The sequence below is a fragment of the Ochlerotatus camptorhynchus genome, unplaced genomic scaffold (genome assembly GCF_037179485.1).
Source record: "Ochlerotatus camptorhynchus isolate MF236.1 unplaced genomic scaffold, CSIRO-AGI_Acam_v1.1 ptg000019l, whole genome shotgun sequence".
Lineage (NCBI taxonomy): Eukaryota > Metazoa > Arthropoda > Insecta > Diptera > Culicidae > Ochlerotatus > Ochlerotatus camptorhynchus.
The window spans coordinates 451,826-475,287 of record NW_027040511.1 but is presented as its reverse complement, the minus strand read 5'-3'; the positions used below and the strand labels follow the sequence as shown (position 1 = coordinate 475,287).

Here is a 23,462-nt window from a genome sequence, read left to right as displayed (position 1 = left end):
TTTATATCCCTAGTAACATTTCAAGTCTTAACCCTTTGCATCCCATGCATGGAAGCATAGGTGGTCCAAAACTTTTCGGTCCATCAATAGAGGGGTTGTAGGGCAAAAGTTTGTTTTGAGGTTATTGGAGAATATGCTCAATGTTCCAAAAATTGTTTGAAAGGCCTTTTAGGGACAGGTTTTTCCTAAATAAAAAAATCACAATAATAGGTGAACTTTCGTACTATAGCTGAATCGAACTTTTGTCCCACCGGTGAAAAATGAATTGAAAAATGCTGAATGTTGAAACAGTTTTTTCAAAGTTGAACTTTGAGACTCTCTGGAAAAATCAAAAAGTAACATATACCGGATTTTTTACACCAAAAGTTTCATAAAAGCGTCTTCTATCATGAACAAATATGGTGTGTTGTTTCATTTTGCCACATGTAAGTTGAAGCACATAAGTTTTACGATGAAAATTCTCATATATTTTCTCCTAAAAATGTAGATGCATGCATAAAATAACCGTTTATCGACTGTTTCAAAACCTGATGGGAATATAAGTATCCCCTGATGAATGCGGTGGGTAGTTCAGTCCATGCAGTAATATAACCATGAAATGATAATGAAATTACCATACCTTCTATTGTTGACAGTAAACCCATTTATAAATAAATTTAATTGGTCAAATGATCATAGGATTACCTCACTTGGTGGGTTTACATTATATTTCTAGATAGAGCTGGAATAAGGGCGTAACAAGTTTAATAAACAATGACTTCTCTTGATGATTTCTTGGAATTCAAGACACGCCCACGCAAACCAATATTACCGTCGGGTAGGAAGAAGTCTTACTCTACCTGATGGTGTTGTTGATTTGCGTGGGCGAGCCTTGACTTTCAAGATATGGTTGAAAGAAGTCATTGTTTACCAAAGCTGTTACGCCCTAATTTCAGCTCTATCTTGATTTATGTATTATACGAATATGTTATGTATACCAATACGAAAGTATTAAAATAAATCGAACAGAGTCTCTAAACAATATATTTTGCTGCAGAACAGCTTTATCAGCCAAATATTACTGTATTTAGCTAAAAACAAGCTTAATTTGCTTTTAAACAGATAAATGAACCGGTGGATTTCTCTACTACACCACTTCAGCTTGCAAGAAGGCTCTCGCATTCGCTGCAAAAAAATAATTAATTTCAAGACTACACAATATAACCATTTTGATCTACGGGTTTTACAACAGCTCATTCCAAGATAAAACAGGTTTACCCGAGGTTTTACCAGTTTAACACTTCCAAACGATTCCACAAAAACAATGTGAGTGTTTCTTTGAGGACATTTATAATGTTTATTAGATTTATGAGTTCTAAAAATCGAAATTACAGGATGCCGTTAAGAGAAAACTTCTGTTTTGTTATGGCCGATATGGCCAAACACGTGCCGTGGTAAAACTGTACCTGGGAAGAATTCGGCTCCCAAAGCAAACTGGTTGCTCATCCATTGCGTTAAAATACTTCAATACCTGTGCAGAAGTGGAACAAGATCTCCGAAAAGTCGAAGCAGTATTAACCCTTTCTTCTCCTTCCACTTGTTCTGCGAAGAAATTTGTTGACATCATTCATGTTGACCCACCTCAGTGTACCACTAGGCCATCAGAATCACTTCAGGTCTTCTTCCACCGCCCCTATATCCAGTAGAGCTGTCGAATTTGTCGAAAAAACACCGTACAGGCGGAAGAAGACCCCCCCTGGAGGAAGCGAACAAACTCCAAACTGGTGCAAAGCCAGGCGTTGGAACTCTTCTTCGACTTGGCGATAACGCACTGGTTCTGAAGGGAACCAAGTGAGATCAGTACTTGAGTTACAACATTCCAAATACGGTACACATACAAGTCCCGAGCAGACGGTAGAGTTGGCATCGGGCTTCGCCATATACTTGGATTTTGTCAGCGTGTTGCCTGGATCCCACGGCTTTGTGGTGTGAAAGGAAATGAGGAGGATGTGTGTTCTAGCTAGTCCTAGCCTTCAAACCGCGGCACCGCTCACAGAGGTCACAGCACGTATATGGGTACTCTAAAGGAGCACTCGAACCAAGCTCAGAACTGAATAGATACTATGGCAAAGTTCAACTCCACACTATCGATGGCGATCACTGCAACCACATCTGAACACTACTTGGAAATAGGTTACACCACCAGAAATTGAATATATGTAGATTTGATAAAATTCAAAATTGGGAGCCTCGACCGGAAGCCAGGTTTGAAAAAAACAAAAGATCAGACTGTAGTTTATCAGAAAGCAAGCAGATCCTATGTTGTTGGACCTGAAAAAAAAAATCGTTGTAAGGTTGCTGTAAACAATCGAAACTTTTTCATTTCTAAATGGTCGAAGACAAGAAGCGTCGGTGGTGTAGTGGTAAGCGTGATTGCCTCTCACTTCAAAGGGCCTGGGTTCAATGCCAGCAGGCGCCGTAGGGATTTTCCTAGGAATAAAATCTCTGACACGCCTTCCTTCGGAATGGAAGTAAAGCTGTTGGTTCCTGGTCCATGAGTTGATGGGTCAATAGATAGGATCCAGGTGTTGGAGCTGCCTCCCTGGCATTGGTAGAATTGGTACTCAGTACGGAAAACAAGATCGACGGAAAATAAATCAAGGAAAAAAATGGTCTAAGGTTCACATCTTATTGGGAATTCCCCTTCGTTCAGGAGTATGTATAATCACAAAACAAAAAGCAATAAATTCATGACATGATTCACATTGTGATTTAAATACCTACTAAAGAACCTTCGTAGCTTTCCGCAATGGCAACCATGTTCCCATCCATCCATCTATCGAGGGTCATGCTCAGGCGAAGTTTTACAACGTCACGCTTCAGAACCACAAAGTCCGACTTCCTCCATGGCGACGCAGTAGTCAATCTCACTGTTCCGACGATGGCCATCATAGCAGCTCCATTCGGAGTCCATCACAGCAGCGCCATCCAAGTGGATAGCATTTTCACCCAACTCCTACTTAGCGCTTACCTCTCCCATCGAGAAGGAAGAATGAATCAAACGAAAATTACATCCATGAATGAAACTGTGCAAAAATCGTGGAATGTGTAAAAATAATAAAAACGCCTGCTCGTTGTGGCGCGATACGTAGCATATGCCGGTGCCGATAGAAGTGTGTTTTGCCGGATGTTGGACCCATGACGTAACGTTGAGCATTCGTTTTATGATCATTTATGTGTCTGATGAAACTTATATTTAAACAAGCAAGCATGGTAGGTATTTGATAAATTACTCGAAAGGTTTTTCGATTTTCGTCAAATACATTCATCATGCTAAGGCTAATTGTCAAAAAATCAACAATCATGTGAAGAAATTTTCCACTTCTGATGGTACTAAACTTTGCGTCAATAATAAATAATGTAGCAAAATTGTATACTAACTCCAATTAAATCAATATATATTTCAAATTTTATATTGTAACACTTGTAAAATTTGATGATTTCAAATTAAACAGGCTATCGTTTGTCTCGTTGGTGTTTTACCAACGTACCTTTTGTTCAAAATTAAGACTATTTATTTACGATTCATGATCATGTTTTGATCAACAAATACCAAATAAGACCAACATTGGAGAATTCACCCTACAAGTAAAAAAACCGATTCAACATAACCGTGGTCTACTGGTTGTACACGATTCGCTCAAGGGGTTAGAAGCTCAAGTTTTTGCCAGTTTTTTTTTGTTCAACAATGGGATGTTCCGTCGGGTGCTGATTAATACCGGTACGAAAACGATAGACGTTAAAGTAAAACAAAGAGATCGAATAAAAAGCAACACAAAACGTGAAGCTCTCGTTTATGAACGCGCGCTTGAACAAATGATGGTTTGCTGCGAATAGATGAGTCACGCTTCTGCCTACTCTTGCGGGTGGTTGGCATGATGTGGTGGCGCCTCCTTGGTCTTCGTCTGATGTGCTTTGAAACGTGACTCTCTGATGGCAATGTAATAAAAGTGTTCCTGCCGCCAAGCACGATATTGATGTACGAGGTTTAGAAGACTCGATGGTCAGTTGCAGTCGAGAAAAGCAGTTTAATGAAAAAATAATGATCATTTTCAAAAATATGATGTAAAATAATCATAAAGGTTCTGTTGTGATGATCTTTTATGTTTTCGTATTTCATTTAACAAAATCAGTACAGTGTTAAAAAAGTATATAGGGATAATTTCAGAAAAAAGGTCCCTAATATTGGGCCCATACATACATTTCGAAGGAAAGCGTTTTTTAGCAATCTTTCACTACCAATCAAAAATATTTATTTGTATTGCCCAGATGACGCACTGTTATAAGAAAAGTTGAAGAACAAGAGATTTTTAAAGATAGGCCCAATCTTTAGATCCATAGGCCAACAATCATTAGAGCCATTTCCCCCATACCACTACGATTATTTATTTCCGCTGGGCCACAGATAGCCTAGTCAATTAAGGTTCGGTTCCTGGTCCGGTCTAGAAAATCTTTCGGCTTGGACCGTGGTATGTTGACAGCACCTTATGATGATTTCAAGGCCAAACCAGCCTTTTTAATGTTGGTAAAATATATTGGTGTTATTAAATCCATACTGCCATGGTTTTTTAATGCAATTTTCCGTTTTAAGGCATTTTTGCTGTCTAAGGCGATATTGGCGTTTTGAATATTTATTCACCATGGAACAATTTCGCCGATTTTGGCCCAAATTCACCCTTTTTAAGAGAATATTAGGTTGTCAAAACCTACAAGATGAACTAGCCATTGTCAAAAAATCTCGCTAATAATGCTAAAAAAATTAGCAGTTCCCAGATGGCTCCATTTTTCGTAATATTTGACAGTTTCCATGTGAAACTATGGCTTTAATTTTCGTAATCTTAAATCTTTGGCTGTTCCCTTGACTTTTTTTTGCTTTGATGTTAAATCGGTGGCTACCCGCGACCACCCATAACCACAGCACTGACTAAAACGTTTTTTAGCTGAAAGTCCGCTTACTGAAAGAAGTTAATTAGTTATCTTTATTGAAGCAATAGAAGTTTCAGTTAAATGACATTTATTTACGGAAATTGAAACTTAGAAGTATGGTAGAAATATCTAGTTTTGTTGGGTTTGAAAAAGTTTAATTTTCGACTGCTTAGGATTTTTTTTACGAATTTTTAAAGTGTCCTTTCTGACCAACTGTAAAAAATAGGCAGTCATCGTCCGAATTTCCTTGCTTAACCGCTGATTTCATATTTGAGAACGTACATTTTTTTTAAAAAGCATGTTGTTATCTTAACTGTAGATAAAGCACCTCTGAGACCTGTATAAAAATAACACTATGGACTGCTGATTCACTGAAAACTTCAGTTGTTTTTCGGTTCACAAAGGGTACATATTTACCTTTTTTGACAAATCTCAGGTAATCATGACATTTCTAGATAAAAATTTCAATAGGTCCTATCTGTATTGATTGATTCTCTTCATCGACTTTCTCTTTCAATAATAACTCAGCAGCAAAACATTTCCCTGTTGTATTTGACGTTTTGGACGCTAGATAAGAACCTTCTTTATCAAACTATGTGATAAAAATAGCACGAAATCTGTTGCATAGCAGGGGTCATCAACAGAGAAAGTCGATGAAGAGAATCGATCAAAGCAGATAGGACCATTTGAAATGTTCATCCAGATTTGATCTTCGAAAACAACGCGAATGAACAAAATAGACGCACTCTGTCGAGATGATTCTATAGATTGCTAAGGCTCGTTGAAGTATCAATAAGTAACTGTTGGTTATAGGAATTCATCATCAAATTCATCAGATAGTGTGTTAAAAATCAGACGCAAGTATATTCACCTTGTTTATTCTGTAGAAAGCCAAATTTACGTAAGTTCTTAATAAATTAATTAATCACTTCCAAAACCTTTAACACTAAAACAAATTTTATACTTCCTCAGGACTACTCATGGATAAGGTAGCGTACTACAACGTTCAAGCAAATTGCTGTAATCCCTTCGAAATAGAAAGCCACAAAGGAGTTAGGAAATCTTTGCGCTGTATTACTCAGAACATTATGTTTGAGTTATATTCGAAAGGTATGCGGATAATATAGAACTGTGACTGTGCGGATAAAATGAAAAAGTAACGGATTAAATGAAACTGTGTACACTCAGGTCTTTTTTACAATTGGGGATGTGCACCGTGTTAAAAAACTGTGTAAAAAAACCTACCGAGATTTTGATTTTTCACATGCTTAAATCTTTTTAAAAAATCGGATTTTGATGTCATTTGTAGTTGTAGCATGCTTTGGTCCATATAGACATATTTTAAAAATTTCTGTATTTGCACCAAAAATTGTGATTTTATTTAAGAGGCAACTAACCATCACTCGATTTGCTTTTGCTTCTTCTTCTTGTATTCCTAAATCATCACTTTCTAAAAGTATTGGTAAAATTCGTTGGTAGTGTGCGTCGACGTGCCAAAACAGTCAATGAATCATAAATATCAACTGGTATGGTGAGCAAAATCTACCATCTCTTTTATTCTTTTAATTTTCAATACAACATCAAATGTGACGTCACACATGCAAGCGTATAAGAATGTCGTAGACAAAACATTCACACTGCCAGACAACGCTGTACGGCATTTTGTTTACACCCCTGAGCGGGAAAGCCAATAACTGGCTACATGCAATGCTGCCATCTTCCCTTTTTGTGTTTAATTCAATTTTTTTTAAGCTTTGCAAATGGAACGTTTATGTTCCAAAAAAGTTCCTTTTAGTTTTATTTATTCAGTGTTTGATATTCATTCACCATTGAAATCATCCACTCATCTATGTTATTGGTTGAAACTTAATATTTGCATGTTTTAATAAACTTATGTTGACTGCTAGACGTAATACATCTGGCAACGCTTGTTCAATGATTCTTTTACGTTCCCTAGCAAAGAAGTGGAGTCGGAGTGATTTTCTTGGTGTTTTATTTTGTTCACCAAGAGATTTGACCTCCAGTTTTTATTCATTTTGTGTATTCGATTACGTGAAATTGTTGAATGCTACGAAGAACACAAGTAAGTAAATGCAATGATAGTGTTTTACCCAGAAAATATACGAAGTAAAATCATGAAATACTTGCTTTAAATTTTCGAATAGCTTGTGTGTGAATGTATGTGTATACTAATGATGATGATTGAAGAATATTTCAAAAACAAGAAGAATCCTATTTGATTGACTGTGTTTTGAGCCTTAAAGTATGCTATTCTATTACCTATAGCTTGAAACGGATAATGTGATTGGAATAAAGTAGATAGGTTATATCGTTGTCGAGAAATCGTTAAAAACGTACCGTGTAAATCGCGAAAACCGTGTAAAAAACCGCGTAAAAAAAGTGTAAAAAAGACTTCAGTGTACATATTGTCGACTAAAGCTGTCGAAGCGTGAGGATTTAGTGACCGCTCCTTCGACAGTAGATACAGGTCAACACGCTTCACCACTATTTATACCAGCTTCAACGGTGGAACCGTACAAGCGACAACATTCGCCGAAGTTCTCGTGTCAAGAAAACGGTTGATTATAATGAAAAATAAGATAAATAGTAGTTAGTGCAACCTCTCTGAAGAAATATCAATAAAAATGAATTGAAATAGGGTTTTATTTCTTCTGCAATACATAAATCCCCGCAAAGATTATTTGACTTTTACGAAACTGTTCATAGCCGCTTGTTACTTCATCCAGGTCATATTATCGTTGACAGTGGCGTCATTATCTTGCGCATTTTTATTTCGATGTCTGGTAACAATCACCAACAGAGAACTACGAATGATAAGGATGATTTTCAGTTTTAGTAAGCCAAGGTTCTTGATTGTAAGACAATATAGAAAGGTAGGTAGGTATTTAAGCTACTACGCGTACGGACGGTGTGCGAGAAAAAAGAACAATTAATTTTTTTTGTGAGAAGAGCGCTAGCCCTGTCATAAGTTTTCGGGCATAGATAAAAAACGGTATAAGATAAAACAGCAAAAAAGGGTTATCTTCCATTTAATTCCACTTAAATAATTTTAGTATCCATGACAGATACGTAGGTACGTGTCATTCCTACTAAAGACTTATCAAAAACCTAACCCCCTTAAGTACTCATCCCTAGGTAAAAATGTCAAGATCACAGGTATAAAAATGAAACTACAATGTGTAGAATCGGAACCTACCTAACTAATAATAACCAAAGGTTTTAGTAAAGTAAAGGAGAAAAATCTATTCAAATCTCTAATAAGGAAAAGATACCATCTGAAAATGTTCACCGAAGAAAAGCTAAAAAGACATGAAAACATTTTTTTGATAAAAATCCATGATACAGACAATAATTTCCACAGCTTTTCTTTTGGATTTTCTTTAATGGTGAAAACTTTCATGAGAAATTTATTTCCAACTGTATTTTTTATCAATAGCTGACAAAATTACAAGTAATTTTTGTTAGTTGACTTTGACTGTGCGATGCTTGGTTCAAGAGTTATGATTTTTTTAAAGTTGGTGGTGTCCGAGAAAATCGGAAAACTTTAACTAAGGTTTTCCGGAAAAATTGGCAACCCTGATTTCCAGCACTCCAGTTTTCAGTTCCAGTTCCAGAACTCGCGTTTTTTTTCAGATACCTCGGGAACGTAATTTATTATTAGCTCCGGTCAATTTAAAGTTGTCTCATTATTTATGAACCGGCCTTGTAGTTGAAATTACGTTTCATAATTGTTCGGGAGCAGCGTGAACATCACCCACCCAAGGATGCAACCTTGGGTTAACCGAGGGGTAAAAAAATTTTCTACTCTCAGCTACAAACACAATTCTTCTTCTTTTTTTCATATTTCAAGCTTAAATTACTTTATTGCGTGCTCTCAACTGAACACTAAGTGCACCTTCACAGTTATTAATTAAGAACTTTTGATGCCAATACCAATTAATACATTTGAATATTGTGCGGCAAGCACAATTATACTCTATGCCCACAGAAGTCGAGAAAACTTCCAACCCGAAATATTCCCTCGACCGAACCGGGAATCGAAGCCGCCGCCTCCAGCTTGGTAATACCATAGAGGTAACTCTAAGACCACTGGGTCCCGAAGAAAATCATTATTATTTTTGGCTCACTCAGTACCAGAACAACGGTCCCAAGCAGTCCCAAGCTATTAAACTCACCCCTGCATGTTCTGCATGAATCCACACACCCCTGATGTTATCTGTCAAACTTTCATAGCGAATCAAAACAAACATAGTGTAGCAATAGAATTTCAACTAGAATAGGGTACGTTAATCGTTTGCTTGGGACCAATAGGCTACTAAAGTGGTGAGCCAATTTAAAATCGTTAGTTTCGTATTGATTGTTGGTAAAAGGATTTATTTTTCATTTGTTTTGAAGGGTTTAGATTTTTTACGTAAGAACGTGTAATTTCTGACCAACAATATTTTGATGTATAATATTTGGCAAATAAAAAATTGGTTTGGTTCCAATAATGACGAAAGAACTTCTCAAAGCTGGTATTAAGTTTGTGAAGTTGCGGTTCCGATTCTACACATTGTAGTTTCATTTTTATACCTGTGATCTTGACATGTTTACCTAGGGGATGAGTAGTTAAGGGGTTAGATTTTAATAAGTTCTTTAGTGGGAATGACACTGATGAAGAACTTGCTAATAAATTTCTCGCAGAAAAGACAATAACATTTTACGAATTCTAAGGTATTTTAGGCTAAAAACAGGTACAATTTTAATTTTATCTAATATTGAATAGTTCACATATTGTATGAGTTTTTTTATTATACACATTTAGTGACCTTCAATCCACAATAAAATGTCACTGCTCATTGAGCTCATTATATTAGGGAAATAAAGGGTTGAACTCACGTTTTACAAAAAAATAAAGCTGAGAAAAACATGTCGTTCCAAAAATAGGTGAACATTGGGTGGAATTTGAAACCACGCACAATCGATACCCTAGACATTGTCTCTTCAGAAAAGTCAATGCTAATGGCCGGAATTTCGGCGTCCTTTTGAGATATTCAAGCTTGATTAATGTTGGACCCTGTTTTGCCCATAGTGCGGCGGGGCAAAAGTTCGCAAACTTAATGACAGTTTTTGAGTAGTTTTTCCACTGCAAACCTTTAAATACCACATTATGGTGTGAAATGTTTGTGCCCAGATATTGTCAGAACTTGGCGAACAACGAAATACACTCAACAATAATGGTTTACATAAAAAATGTAGCAATAGGAACGCATTTTTTCTGAGGATTTTGTCACATTCTGCTCCATTTATGATTGTTTAGAGTAAATAAATGCGTTTTAGATATTTGTGGATGATTGCGTGGGTTTCGTTTACCCCCTATAGGCAATTTCAGCTTCCTGGTGAAATATCTAAAGTCTGATACTTCCAAAATCATCTTCAAGAAATACGCAATCATGCCCTGAAATAAAATTACCGTTTCACTATTGATTTTTTTTTAAATGTAACGCCACCAAAGTTCATACAATTTTTTTTTATTTTTTTCTGTCGATCTTGTTTTTCGTTCTGAATACCAACGCCAGGGGGGCAGCTCCCACACCTGAACGCTACCTATCGACCCATCAAACTCATGAACCGGGGACCAACGGCTTTACTTTCGAAGGAAGATGTGATCAGAGATGTTATGCCTCAGAACATCCCGGCGGCGCCGACTGGGATTGAACCCAGGCCTGCTGGGGTGAGAGATAATCACGCTTACCACTACACCACCTGCGCCACACTAATCACGTACAAAAAAAAATCAGCTAAATCAGTTGTAAAACAGCCGATAAATAGTGATGGGTGAACAGCATCATCCACCGCACTCGACGTTCACTACTTCGCACACAAAACATAGGATTTGCCAGAAAACAGCTCAAATTAAGGACAAACACAATGCGAAAAGACTCTTCTGGTTACTCCTGTCGCTATTGGGGTAATAAATCAAATTTATATCCGTAAGTAATCGTACTGTCTAAGCAACCGATAGCCAAATTGCAGCAATTTATACGAAAGATTGATTGCGATTGTCCCGGAACAAAGGTACATGGAAGTTGAACGTATGATTTTATGACACAAACTCGATTCTTAAAGACGAGTTCCAGTCGAGTGAGTATACTGCCGCTCTTCACATGTCCGTCCCCTGCCGAAAATCGCATTTTAAGCTTTTTGCTTCTTATGTCATGAGACAACCAATTCGACTGTCTTTCCAAACTTTTTCAGAATAAAGTTATTAAGTTCATCCAGTATTATGAAAATATGGGTGATTAGCTACCATTTGCATTGAAAAACTCAGTTTTGACAAAAACTACTATGGGACCGATATGCGATGAGCGGCAGTATATGACATACGCGTATCGAAAAAAAAAACAATAATGTAATCATCTACTCCTGATTCTGGTTCATTCCCGCTCAAACCGCCGGAATTTCAATCACAGCTTTTTCCTTCTTGCAATGGAGAGGCAGAGGGCTAAGAGATTGCACAAAAACCGCACTGATGTATGTCAGCGAAGACATCGGGAATCTGAATTAACTTCCTCGTACACTTTTGGTCAGGCTGTTAGTGGCCCTAAATGTGCAAGAATGAAAACAGCTACCAGACGCGGAAATATTTTATGAGCAATGCAGGCCCTGACTAGACAAGCGATACGCTTTGTATACTTTTCATACCATCTCCGTTCCTGTTTAACTCCGCAGAGGAAAGGCAGCCCTCCACATTAAAGGCGAGTGATTTATGGTGATCGCACTAATTTGAAATCCAGATGGATTTTTAATTTCCTAGAAAGCAAGACTAAGTATCGCCGATGCCGAACAGTACGTAATTTACGATACTTGACTCGATTAGAAGACCACAGAGATACTGCTGCCTGCTGGCGTCTAGATCGGACAGCACGCAGTGAAAGGCGTCTGCTCTGGATGCAGTAATATGCATATTCTAATGGACTGGAGGGATTACTAAATGGTGATAAAAAGTGTTAGACCATAGGAAATTCAGCTGAGCAAGTAGCTCATGAAAAATATAACTGAAGTCTTGATATTGGTGCAGCAATACGTATTCAGCAAATGCAAGTACATATTTAGAGCAAACATTATCCTCTTCTTTTAAGAATCTTCAAGAGCGTTCATTGAGAAGATATCGTTTCCCTCACTTGAAATGTCCATCATATAATGCTGAAATCTCGCAAACGAATGATTCCTTTCGCTTGGTTACCTTTTATATGCTTCCATCTACAACACTGCTCGTATTGGGAATTACGGATGAGTCATCGTTCTGCCTAAAGACTAAATAATTTAGTTACAGGGGGAGTCGTGCTGTGAAGATATGCTGCGAAGAATGGTGTTGGTATATGTTGCTGAGCAGACCAGAAATTATGGGGGAAAGAATGTGGCATAAATATGTTTAAGGGGGAAAAAGAAGCCTCACAACGTGATGTGGTGGAATAAAGGTATTGGTGTTAGTAATGGAAAAATTGCGGGAAAATATGAATCATCATTTGTTCTGTAGTGAGCGTTTTTAAATTTTATAATTCGCAAAAAAAAAATCGGCGTTAGGATCAAATAATGACGCCTGAAACAAAATAGGTTTCAAAGCATAAGAGCCACTGGACACACTTGATCCCCTCTTGGTACCTCAAAATCCAGAAAGATTATTTTTTTTGAAAATTACCATAATCTTTTGTTTAGATGGATGGTAAACTTATAAATTACATTTCCATTAGTTTGATCAACACATTTTTTTTTGAGAGCCGTTTTTATATTTTCACTATCATATACTTTTTTAAGTCAGCAGGAAATTGTTTAATAACTTTTTGTGTGTTGAACATAAAGCTTTAAATAAGTAGCATGAAATGTAATCAATAGATTAGTGCTGCTTTTTTCGATCTTTTGTTCAGATGGAATTGAACTTCCTTTAAAAAATACATTTTTTCATCTGGTTTGCCCCTCTTTAAGACAAACAAATACATTTATAGCCTTTTTGGCCACAGAGACGCTTTCATGCCTTACAATTTGCTTCGCCAGCTAAGCGAAAGAGTGGATTTTTATATTTGATGTAACGTTCACGAGTGCGATTTTTTGTAAAAAAAAGGCTTTTCCCCATCATATTAATAATTGCATTAAGGTGATACGCGGCACGACATGCAACAATGGCTGTACCCACTGTAGACTGGCCCACATTTATATGGGGGAAATTTTTTATCATTTTTTTCAACGGGCCAACCCCTAGATTAGTGCCATTAGGTGAGAAAACCACTCTCTGAAAATTTCAGCTCATTCGGATGTAACACGAGCTAGCGCTTTTGATTTAAAATTTATATGGGGATATTGGTTGAAATGTATGGATAAATGACATTCCTTCACTCTTTCGTGCATAGAACTGGTTCAGCAAACTCGATTAAGCTCAGAATTTCACCACACGAAGCTTAAACAATAAGGAACAACTTTGCTGAAGACAGCATCACAATTCAAGTTAGTATTATGGAAATCTTAATCAATTATGTGCATTCTGCTCGTATATAGCTGCAAAATACAGGCAGCTTATGCAACGTATCCACTAGAACTAGAACCACTAAAAATAAAAGTTCATATTTTCCACAGGCCAACAACCAGACTCATGTCTGTATTTGAGATAACCACCTAGGGAAGTACAGCTTGATCTGAAGTAGTATTTGGTGTATAAATTGCTCAAATAGGTAGTTATCATAGTTTTTAGTATAAATATTAATGATATTAACTGTCAAGCGGAACACTACAAAGTAATTTTTTTAACAGTGTAACTTTAACGCAAACACTCAATGACGTTTCACCGTTGTTGTTTATGTTTACTGCAGCTTTCTGTTTGTCATAATTTTTGCCTAGATTTTCGTTTTCGATAGCTCTGATAGTTTTCGGCATCGGCTTTCGATGATAAAAACGGCACTGGACCTAGCACTGGACGTTCCCCCAGCAGTAAATCTCTCCAAGTTGCAGGCTCATTTTGAATCGAGCGTAATATGACCACTGAACCATCACTCTCGGACTCCGTTTACAGGGGTGGCGTAGTCAGTCGATTCCCGTTCCATCGAAGGACAGCACATGGATTCAAAGACGATGCAGAATTCGTGGAAATTAATGACTATTTCCTGGGAACGGAAGTGCGGCCGATTATGTGCGCTGAGATCAGCTACCAAAGAATTCCGAATTTATGGAACAATAAAACTACCCAACTAACAATTTTCACAATGTAAACGCTTTACTCATTTCATTTATACAGCCTCAAGCTGCATTCAAACATTATACGATATGAGGAATCCTTTACTCAACCTCTATACAAGCAAATCTGGCGAACTTAGTCAGCTACTTATGGCTGTTGGAACGGTCGGTAGAAGCTCTTATTGCATAACCATTAACGCTTTTATACAGCTGTTATCCTGCTGTTTAGTTGTGTATGAACTTGAAAGGCGCTTATTCAACCTTTTCCCGGTTATCCAATAATCACTACACAGCTTTCTCTTGAAGCCTGGTTAAATACTGTTTACGCTTTTTTATGAAGGAATTTATTGAGTTTATTTTGCTGTGATCAAATTAATCGAAATTAGTTACAAATCATCACCAAATTATTTACCCTGCACCGGAACCTGGAATCGAACTCGAGACGACCTCATTGGCAAACCTTGACACTACCAACTGTGCTACGCCAACACTTTGAACTTTTGTAAACAAATCAACATTCCCTTCTACAACAAAATCGCTGAGTAGAGGCTTTATAATAGTGCACACTGCACTCTGCTCTCGACTAGTTATAAAAGAGCAGAGTAAAAGCTGTAAAACTGCACACGTCTAAAAATAAACCTAGTTGACTGTGAAAATGCTTCCGAATTTGCTCTAACACAGTTTATAAGCTGAGTACAGGTTGTTTAGTTGTTGAAAAAGCACTTTTGATGTTTATGTTATTCAGCAAGAGTGGTTGGTTGTGTAGAAACCATCAAATGAGTAATATATTCACTTTGTTAGCTTTGTTTTGCAGCTACAAGTTGAAAGTTGATTAGTGTGTGTATAGAAGTGACATTAGCGTTTATTGGCTGATGTTATTCAGTGCGACTGACAAATTGAATAATGGTTGTGAGAAAGTTGAGTAAACGCTCTCCAACACTATTTTGCTAGCTTTTGCTTGTAGCTGTATCTGCAGCTTCTTTTCAGCTACTTTACAGCACAACGCTGATGGAAAAGTTGGCTTACAAAGCTGAAAATGTTAGTTGGGTAACCGGATTGATGATGCAACCTTCAGCAAAGTTGTTACTCATTAATTGACTACATGTTTTGAATATGTGAATCAAATCGAGAATAAGGAAACTTTGTTATTAAAGATAGAGTGTAGGAGTAATTTTTTCATGAATTTGATCCAAATTCACCATACAAAATTCAAACTAAAAGTGCCAGCTCATCTTACAACCAAATGAGCTGAAACTTTCAGAGAATGGTTTTCTCACCTAAAGGCACAAATATAACGGTTGGCCCGTGAAAAATTAGAACTTTTATTTTTGTGGGCCAGTCTAATCCACAGTCATTAATAAACGTGTTTTGGTATGCGTACGAAAGACATCTTCCTACAAAACAATAAATTACTAATTACATACCTTAAAAAGGGCCAGAATTGTATGAATAATCTGATATTTTGACACTATTCCACCAAAATATTGCCAATTCATTCATGCATTCGCAATAAATGCATTAAAATGTTCGATCAGTCGATTCTGTTCTGCTCAGTGCATGCAATTTCAAACACACTAAAAACAATAATGACAAGTAAATTCACTTATAAAGACAATATTTATTTAAATATCTCTTAAATATAACACTTAATCTAAACTGTTTTATTTACCTTTTTCTACACACAGCATTACGAAGGTGTGTGTATTAATCATCACATCCAGTGTTGTCGATTTAATTGAAATAAATTGTGTAAAAACAATACGTTTATTGCTTAAATTGTCTTCAATTTAGAAACCATCACTAATGAATGTTTAAAAAAAATGAATGAACCTACAAATCATCAATAGAAAACATATGTGTGGTTCTGGTTGCACTGGTCGAAGCCATCAGTTGATATGAAAAAAGCGACAAAAAGATGACGCAACAAAAATACACGGTAATAAAAAAGTAACCAGCGGCCAGTTCACTTTTACCTACTTTTGATTTGTTAGTCTGCTTTTCTCGCTTTTCTCCTTCTAATGTTGTCAAAAACGGAAAAGCAAAACCACCCACCAGGGGTAGTAAAATTTTGGAACCCAACGATTAGTATAATCATCAAATCAAATCCCATCAATGCCCAAGATCACACTTGATTTTCATAGACAAAAATCAAGAAGCAAACAACTGCGCTTGATTTTGCAAGCTGTGATATATCGCAGCTCGGAATATCAAGCTAACAAAACTCATTAGCTGCAAATCTCAACAAACTGTGGTGAGATTGAGTTCATTTTTTTTTCTTGATTTGTTTTCCGTCGATCTTGTTTTCCGTGCTGAGCACCAATGCTACCTACGCCACACGAAACGAAAATCATTTTTTTTTTCATGTGTTTCACTTATACATTTTTGCCAAAACATCAGCCTTATACATTCCATAAGACAAACCACATAGGTCCTATAAGAATGCATAAAAGGTATGTGTGACCGCTTATACATTTTTAAATAAAGAATTAAAAAAAAAAAACGCTTATACATTTCATTTGACAAATGATCTTCATTAACGTTTTGCAAGGCGTCTGCTTATTAGTTGACTTATACATTTTATGAATAATCAGCAATAGAAATTTGCCAAAAGGTATAAGGAGATTTCTATGCTTGCAGGGAGGCAGCTCCGAAACCTGGACTCTACCTATCGACCCATAAAGTCATGAAGCAACGGCTTCACTTCTCGGCGTGATCAGAGATGTTATGCCTCAGAACATCCCAGCGGCGCCGACTGGGATTGAACCCAGGCCTGCTGGGGTGAGAGGTAATCACGCTTACCACTATAATCGTATTGTCCATACATTCTATATTGACATCAATACATCGGTATTTACAATATTTCTGTATTCACATCATCAATATTATTGACAATAATTCCGCTTCGCGTCAATATATTGAAACGTGTGGGGTTCGCTAGTCCAGTGGCAGGCGCATTTGTGATTTTCAACGTTTTTTTTTTTGAAAAGACCATCCACCGTCATTTCGATTAGTAGAGTTGTTTTCGTTCTATGATTTATTGAAAAATATCGAATACGCCGGTTTTGAAAAATTAGGCTTGGCACTTGGCCGAATTAAAGCACAAACTTAATATATTGCCCATGGCGAGCATTTATGCAAAGTTTCTTGGAATTTTGAGAGTTAATCTGATTTGCTTTTGCTATTTGGAGGGGATTTGCTCTATTTATTGCGATTATTTTTTGCGCAGAAGTTTAATACGGTACAAAAACTGCAATAACATGTTATAACATTCACAAGATGATAATTCGTAAACGTTTATTTTGCACTGATGTAAAATAAACTCCTAAACGGTCTAATGTACTTTAAGGTGAATCGATGTGACATCCTTATTCTGGGAACCACTTTGAATCTTTAAGTGCACAAATATCAGCTTCTACGACACGTGCAACATTCAAATTGTTACTCCACGTTTGCTGTACTGCAGCATACATGAAGTAGCAATTTAAGGTGAAATTGGGCACCGATTTCCGAGATTTGTGTAATTGAAAATTCGAAGTGGAAGTGCAGGTATAGCCTACGTGGCGGCCATTTGTGGACTTTACAAGGAATCACCTTAATTAAATATGGATTTACATCTCATCGACACAGCCGTCCGTGAATCCCTAAAACTTGCACGGTCAACGTAATGCCAGACGTTATGAAATTGTCATCATGTGAACGAACGTCAAAAACCGTCTGATTGATTGCTCTACAAAACGCGAAAAACATAGCAAACCGGCACACATGAGCGGGTTCGGCCTACACGGCCTGAGCGTCTGTTCACCATGGAGGTGCGGCTCAAACAGCGTCTGACTGGCATCCAGCGGCTGAATAAGAAATGCTGTATTGTGTCAGCTAAATCTAAGATGGCAGCCCCATCTACACAATAACTGAGCGTCTGTCCACCATGGAGGTGCGGCTCAAACAGCGTCTGCCTGGCATCCAGCGGCTGAAACAAGAAATGCTTATCCCCGAAAGCTATACCCAAGATGGCAGCCCCATCACGGCGGATAGGAGACCTTAGGCTAACTACCTACTGTCCCCGAAACTTTACAACTGTTACAGAAACCAATAGAGAAAGATCACGGACTGATATTACGGCAACGACTTTTAGCGCAAAACAACGGACAAGAATTGGAACATGGAATGTACTAACGCTAGCCCAACAGGGGAAGCTGGCACAACTCGCCAGCGAGGCTCGACGCATGAAGCTCGAAATCCTGGGACTAAGCGAAGTCCGTTGGCCAAACTTTGGAGAACACAAGCTGCCGTCGGGACAGGTACTACTCTATTCTGGTATTCGAGGTGAAAACGCTCCCCGCCACCGTGGAGTTGGTTTCCTGCTTAGCGCCCAAGCAAATGCGGCGCTCATCAAGTGGGAATCTATCAATGAGAGGATAATCGTTGCCAGATTCAGAACGCGGGTTCGTAACCTAACCATAATCCAATGTTATGCGCCAACCGATGCTGCCGAGTTACAGGACAAAGAGAACTTTTACAGTCAACTGAATGCAGTCGTGGATAAAATTCCGAGAGGTGACATCAAGATCTACATCGGCGACTTCAATGCGAAGATCGGCTCCGACAACACGGATTATGAGCGTGTCATGGGGCGCCATGGTCTTGGCGAAATGAGCGAAAACGGTGAGCTGTTGGCAGAGTTTTGTGGCAATAACGACATGGTGATCGGGGGTTAGCTCTTCCCCCATCGACCAGTGCACAAAGTCACGTGGGTTTCCCGTGATGGACATACCGAAAATCAAATCGACCACATCTGCATCAGCCGAAAATGGAGAAGGAGCCTTCTTGACGTTCGGAACAAACGCAGTGCCGACATCGCGTCTGACCACCATCTCCTCGTTGGAGAGATCCGCCTTCGTATCGCGCGGGTCCAGCGGCGGGAGGAGCGGCTCGGACGGCGATTCAACACACGCCGATTGGAAGATCCAGCAGTAAAAAGGTCATTCGTCGAGGAACTGGAGACCAGAGCTGCGGATATTCCTGATGGTGGCAGCGTAGAAGAGCAATGGACGGCGATCAAGGATGCCTTTACTGAAACGAGTGAAAACAACCTGGGCGAGCTGCGCGCTCAGAGAAAGGAGTGGATCACGGATGACACCTGGAGGAAGATAGAGGAGCGGAGAAATGCAAAAGCCGCGATAGAGCGGGCGAGAACCAGAGGAGCGAAGAACCAGGCCCGCCAACTGTATTCGGCTCTCGAGAAGGAAGTGAAGCGCTCGTGTAGGCGGGATAAGCGAGCGTGGGTGGACTCCCTAGCCGATGAAGGTGAGAAAGCCGCAGCAACAGGCGATATCCGTCTCCTCTACGATATCTCACGACGCCTGAGTGGAGCAAGGATGAATCCTAGGATGCCAGTGAAGGACGCGACTGGTCAGTTGCTCACCGACCCCACTGATCAGCTGAAACGCTGGTTTGAACACTTCGAACAGCTTCTACAAGTTTCGTCGGTCAACCAGCCATCAACATCTCGGCATGAACCGCCAAGAGTGCGACGCATCACTCGCGTCAATTCTGAGGCGCCATCCCTACCGGAGATCGAAGCTGCTATCCGAACCATGAAATCCAACAAGGCTCCCGGGGTCGATCGCATATCAGCAGAGATGCTCAAAGCTGACCCCATGCTATCTGCACAAATGTTGCATCAACTATTCTGCAATATCTGGGACACCGCGACTTTTCCGGCTGACTGGATGCAGGGCGTCTTAGTGAAGGTCCCAAAGAAGGGGGACCCAACTGTATGCGATAACTGGCGTGGCATTATGTTACTGTGTTGTGTTCTCAAAGTTCTATGCAAAGTTATCCTCAACCGGATACAGGAGAAGATCGACGCGACTCTCCGACGGCAGCAGGCGGGATTCCGTGCTGGAAGATCCTGTGTGGACCATATTGTCTCGCTCCGCATAATCTTGGAGCAGGTCAACGAATTCCAAGAGTCCCTTTACTTGGTTTTCATTGACTACGAAAAAGCTTTCGACCGACTCAACCACGAAAACCTGTGGGGCGCCCTAAGGCGCAAGGGAGTTCCGGATAAAATCGTCAACCTCATCGAAGCTCAGTATGAGGCTTTCACGTTCAGGGTGCTGCACAACGGAGCCCTATCTGACCCTATTCGGGTAGTCGCTGGAGTGAGGCAAGGATGTATTCTATCACCGCTACTGTTCCTCATCGTAATCGACGAGATAATGGTTGGTGCGATCGACCGTGTGCCGAACCGTGGGTTGCTCTGGCAGCCTATTACAATGGAGCATCTAAACGACCTAGATTTGGCGGATGACGTTGCTTTAGTATCACAACGGCGTTCTGACATGCAGAGTAAGCTCGACGATCTCGCCGAACGCTCCTCAGCGGCAGGTCTCAACATCAACGTCAGCAAGACTAAATCGTTGGATATCAACACGGGAAATCCATCCAATTTTACGGTAGCTGGTCAGGAAGTGGAGAAGGTTGAAAGTTTCCAATATCTTGGCAGCCAGATAGCGTCGGACGGCGGAACCAAGAGTGACATAGGTGCACGGATCAAGAAGGCAAGGGCTGCTTTTGCGAGTTTACGAAACATCTGGAAGTCAAATCAGATTAGTCTCCGCACGAAGATCCAAATTTTCAACTCTAACGTGAAATCTGTACTGCTGTACGCTAGCGAAACATGGTGCGTATCAGCGGAGATCACACAGAAGCTGCAGGTGTTCATCAACCGATGCCTGCGGTATATAATTCGTGCTTGGTGGCCTCACAACTGGATTTCGAATGCCGAGCTCCATCGACGGTGTCACCAGAAGCCGATATCGACAGAAATTCGGGAACGTAAGTGGAGGTGGGTTGGCCACACTCTACGGAAGAGCGGAAATGAAATCTGCAAACAAGCGCTGGATTGGAATCCAGCCGGACATCGCAGCAGAGGCAGACCCAGGGGCTCATGGCGGCGAAGCCTAAACAAGGAGATTAAGCAAGTCGACCGGAATTTGACCTGGGCCCAGGTCAAGGCGAAAGCAAACAATCGCCCAGGATGGAGATCTTTCACGTTGGCCCTTTGCGCCAGGGATGGCGCTCAGGACACTTAAGTAAGTAAGTAAGTACACATGAGCCGCACTCGAATGTACTGTGCAGTCAGCTCACAAACCCATAAATTTGCAGTCAGGTTTTGCCACCGTCGTCGTTATAGATTTTTTTGCCCATCATAAGTGACAACGTCGTTGTCGCTGATAGACAAGAGAGGTAAAAAATGGCAAAAACGATGTCACGGAATTGGAACATGAAATGCCGCATCATAAGCAGTGGTAGACGCGGTGGCGACAACGATAAGCGAACCCCGGCGAATGTGAAATCAATAAAAAAAAATCTGGGATGACGTTTAGTCATTTAGTTAGGTTACCTCGATCGAACTTGCTCCAGACTCCACCGAGGCCGTGTGTGACAGTAGCCATAGGTTCAATTTCCTGTCTCTTGGCGAATACAGCCATTATGAACCAATTATGTGCTCCAGTGAATCTGGGCCACCAATTAGCCACACTGCCGGCTGATACTGAGTGCAGTGCAATGCTTGGGCGGATGCTATTGAGCGACAGCAAGTTCGCGAAACCTATATATCTTTCTAAGTTATTTTTGTATCTGAAAGTTGTTAACGCTCCCGGGAAATAATACTTTGGTTAATCAAGTCTGAGCTTTTCCGATCAAACTTTATCACACTATTTTTATATCGCTGGAAACCTACAAAATTTTGCTGGATTTTTCCGAGCTGTAAAATCAGAAATTCTTTTAGCAAAATACTTTGGTGAACGACCAGCAAATTGACCCTACGTAAAAGTGACAGCTGTTTACTAGAAATCCATCAAATTAGCCACACTTGTATGAAACGTCAAAATCGAGCTTTACTGAGCATCCAGAAAAATATTTCAAATTACTGAACATGCAGCAAGACATAGTTTTGCTGGAAGCCATTCAGTAATTTGTTTTGCTGGAACTCGATTCCAAAATTTGGTGTATACCCTCTTTAGTTTCCATGGAACTTTGCAAATTTGCGCAGATTTTAATTCTCGACTTCGTTTTCAAAATGGCGTATTCTATCCTATGTAGGCGTAAAATGGCGTATTCTTTTCACATGAGAATACCATAGGCCATAATTGTAGCACACCATAATAGGAACGTATATGCATAACTGGTACATCCACCCTATGTATTTAATAAATCATGGCAAAAAAGTCACTTAAAGGGTGCACCGTTTAAAATCCGCACACACAAAATTCGAGTTTTTATCCGATTATCACCAAATTTTCAATTAAAGTTAGTACCGTAAAACGGGGTATCTTTGATAATGCGGGTAACTTTGATCGTATAATATAAAGATTAAATTTACACGCTGCGCTTTTTCCAAATTAGGAACATTGGTCCCATATTGTAGCTTAGAGCATTTCCGTTGATATCTTATATAGTTTTTATATATAATGTGTTACACATTTTACAAACATATTAAAAAACAATTTCCGTGTTTTTCACCTGTTTGAAAAAGCACTCAAACCATCACTTATGAAATGTATTTCCAATATAGCCATCACAAATTCAATGTTGTATTCTTATTGCTTATGATGTTTTCTGATTATATACTCATTAAAAGTTTCATATTAAACGGAATAAATTGTTTGAGTTTCACGCATTTTTTTCTACATTCATCGAGCATTATCAAAGTTACCCCAAATCAAAATACTGATGTTCGGTGAGAAAACTAAAAAAATAGTGCAAATGCTTTAATTTCCGTCAAACATTTTACTAACGAATCTCTTGGATCCTCAGTACTTGTTTTAAAAATATAAAATTTGGAAAACATTCATTACTGTAAAAAATATTTAGAATATACTTTAAAAAACTATCAATGTTACCCCGTTTTACGATATTCTCAAAGTACTCGTGCAAAACTTGTTCGCGCACGCACTGTTTTTTCGTCGCCATTTTGAAAAGTTTTGCGAACCTGATGAAATCAACTCACAGAGTGTAAACAATACACATTAAACTATGTCTACGCAAAAATTTCAATTAATTTTACCCAATAGATCAAAAGTTAGAGCAATTTGAGTATGTGCGGATTTTAAACGGTACACCATCTATAATCAAAATGTCGACTACGACAAGGTTGTAGGAAAGCCTTTCCAGACAAAAAAACTTTGATTATAAAAACCTTTAGCTGCTTCAATAGCACAAAAATGAATTTTTATTGGAAAGCTTATAAAAAATACTCACTTTTT

At 39.0% G+C, this 23,462-nt stretch overlaps 1 protein-coding gene across 2 annotated transcripts in view; it reads right to left on the bottom strand.

Moving 5' to 3' along the window:
- The window catches only part of LOC135702955 (ras-GEF domain-containing family member 1B-like), a 113,658-nt gene that overhangs the window by 22,728 nt on the left and 67,468 nt on the right, over window positions 1-23,462 (bottom strand). The window lies entirely within an intron of this gene.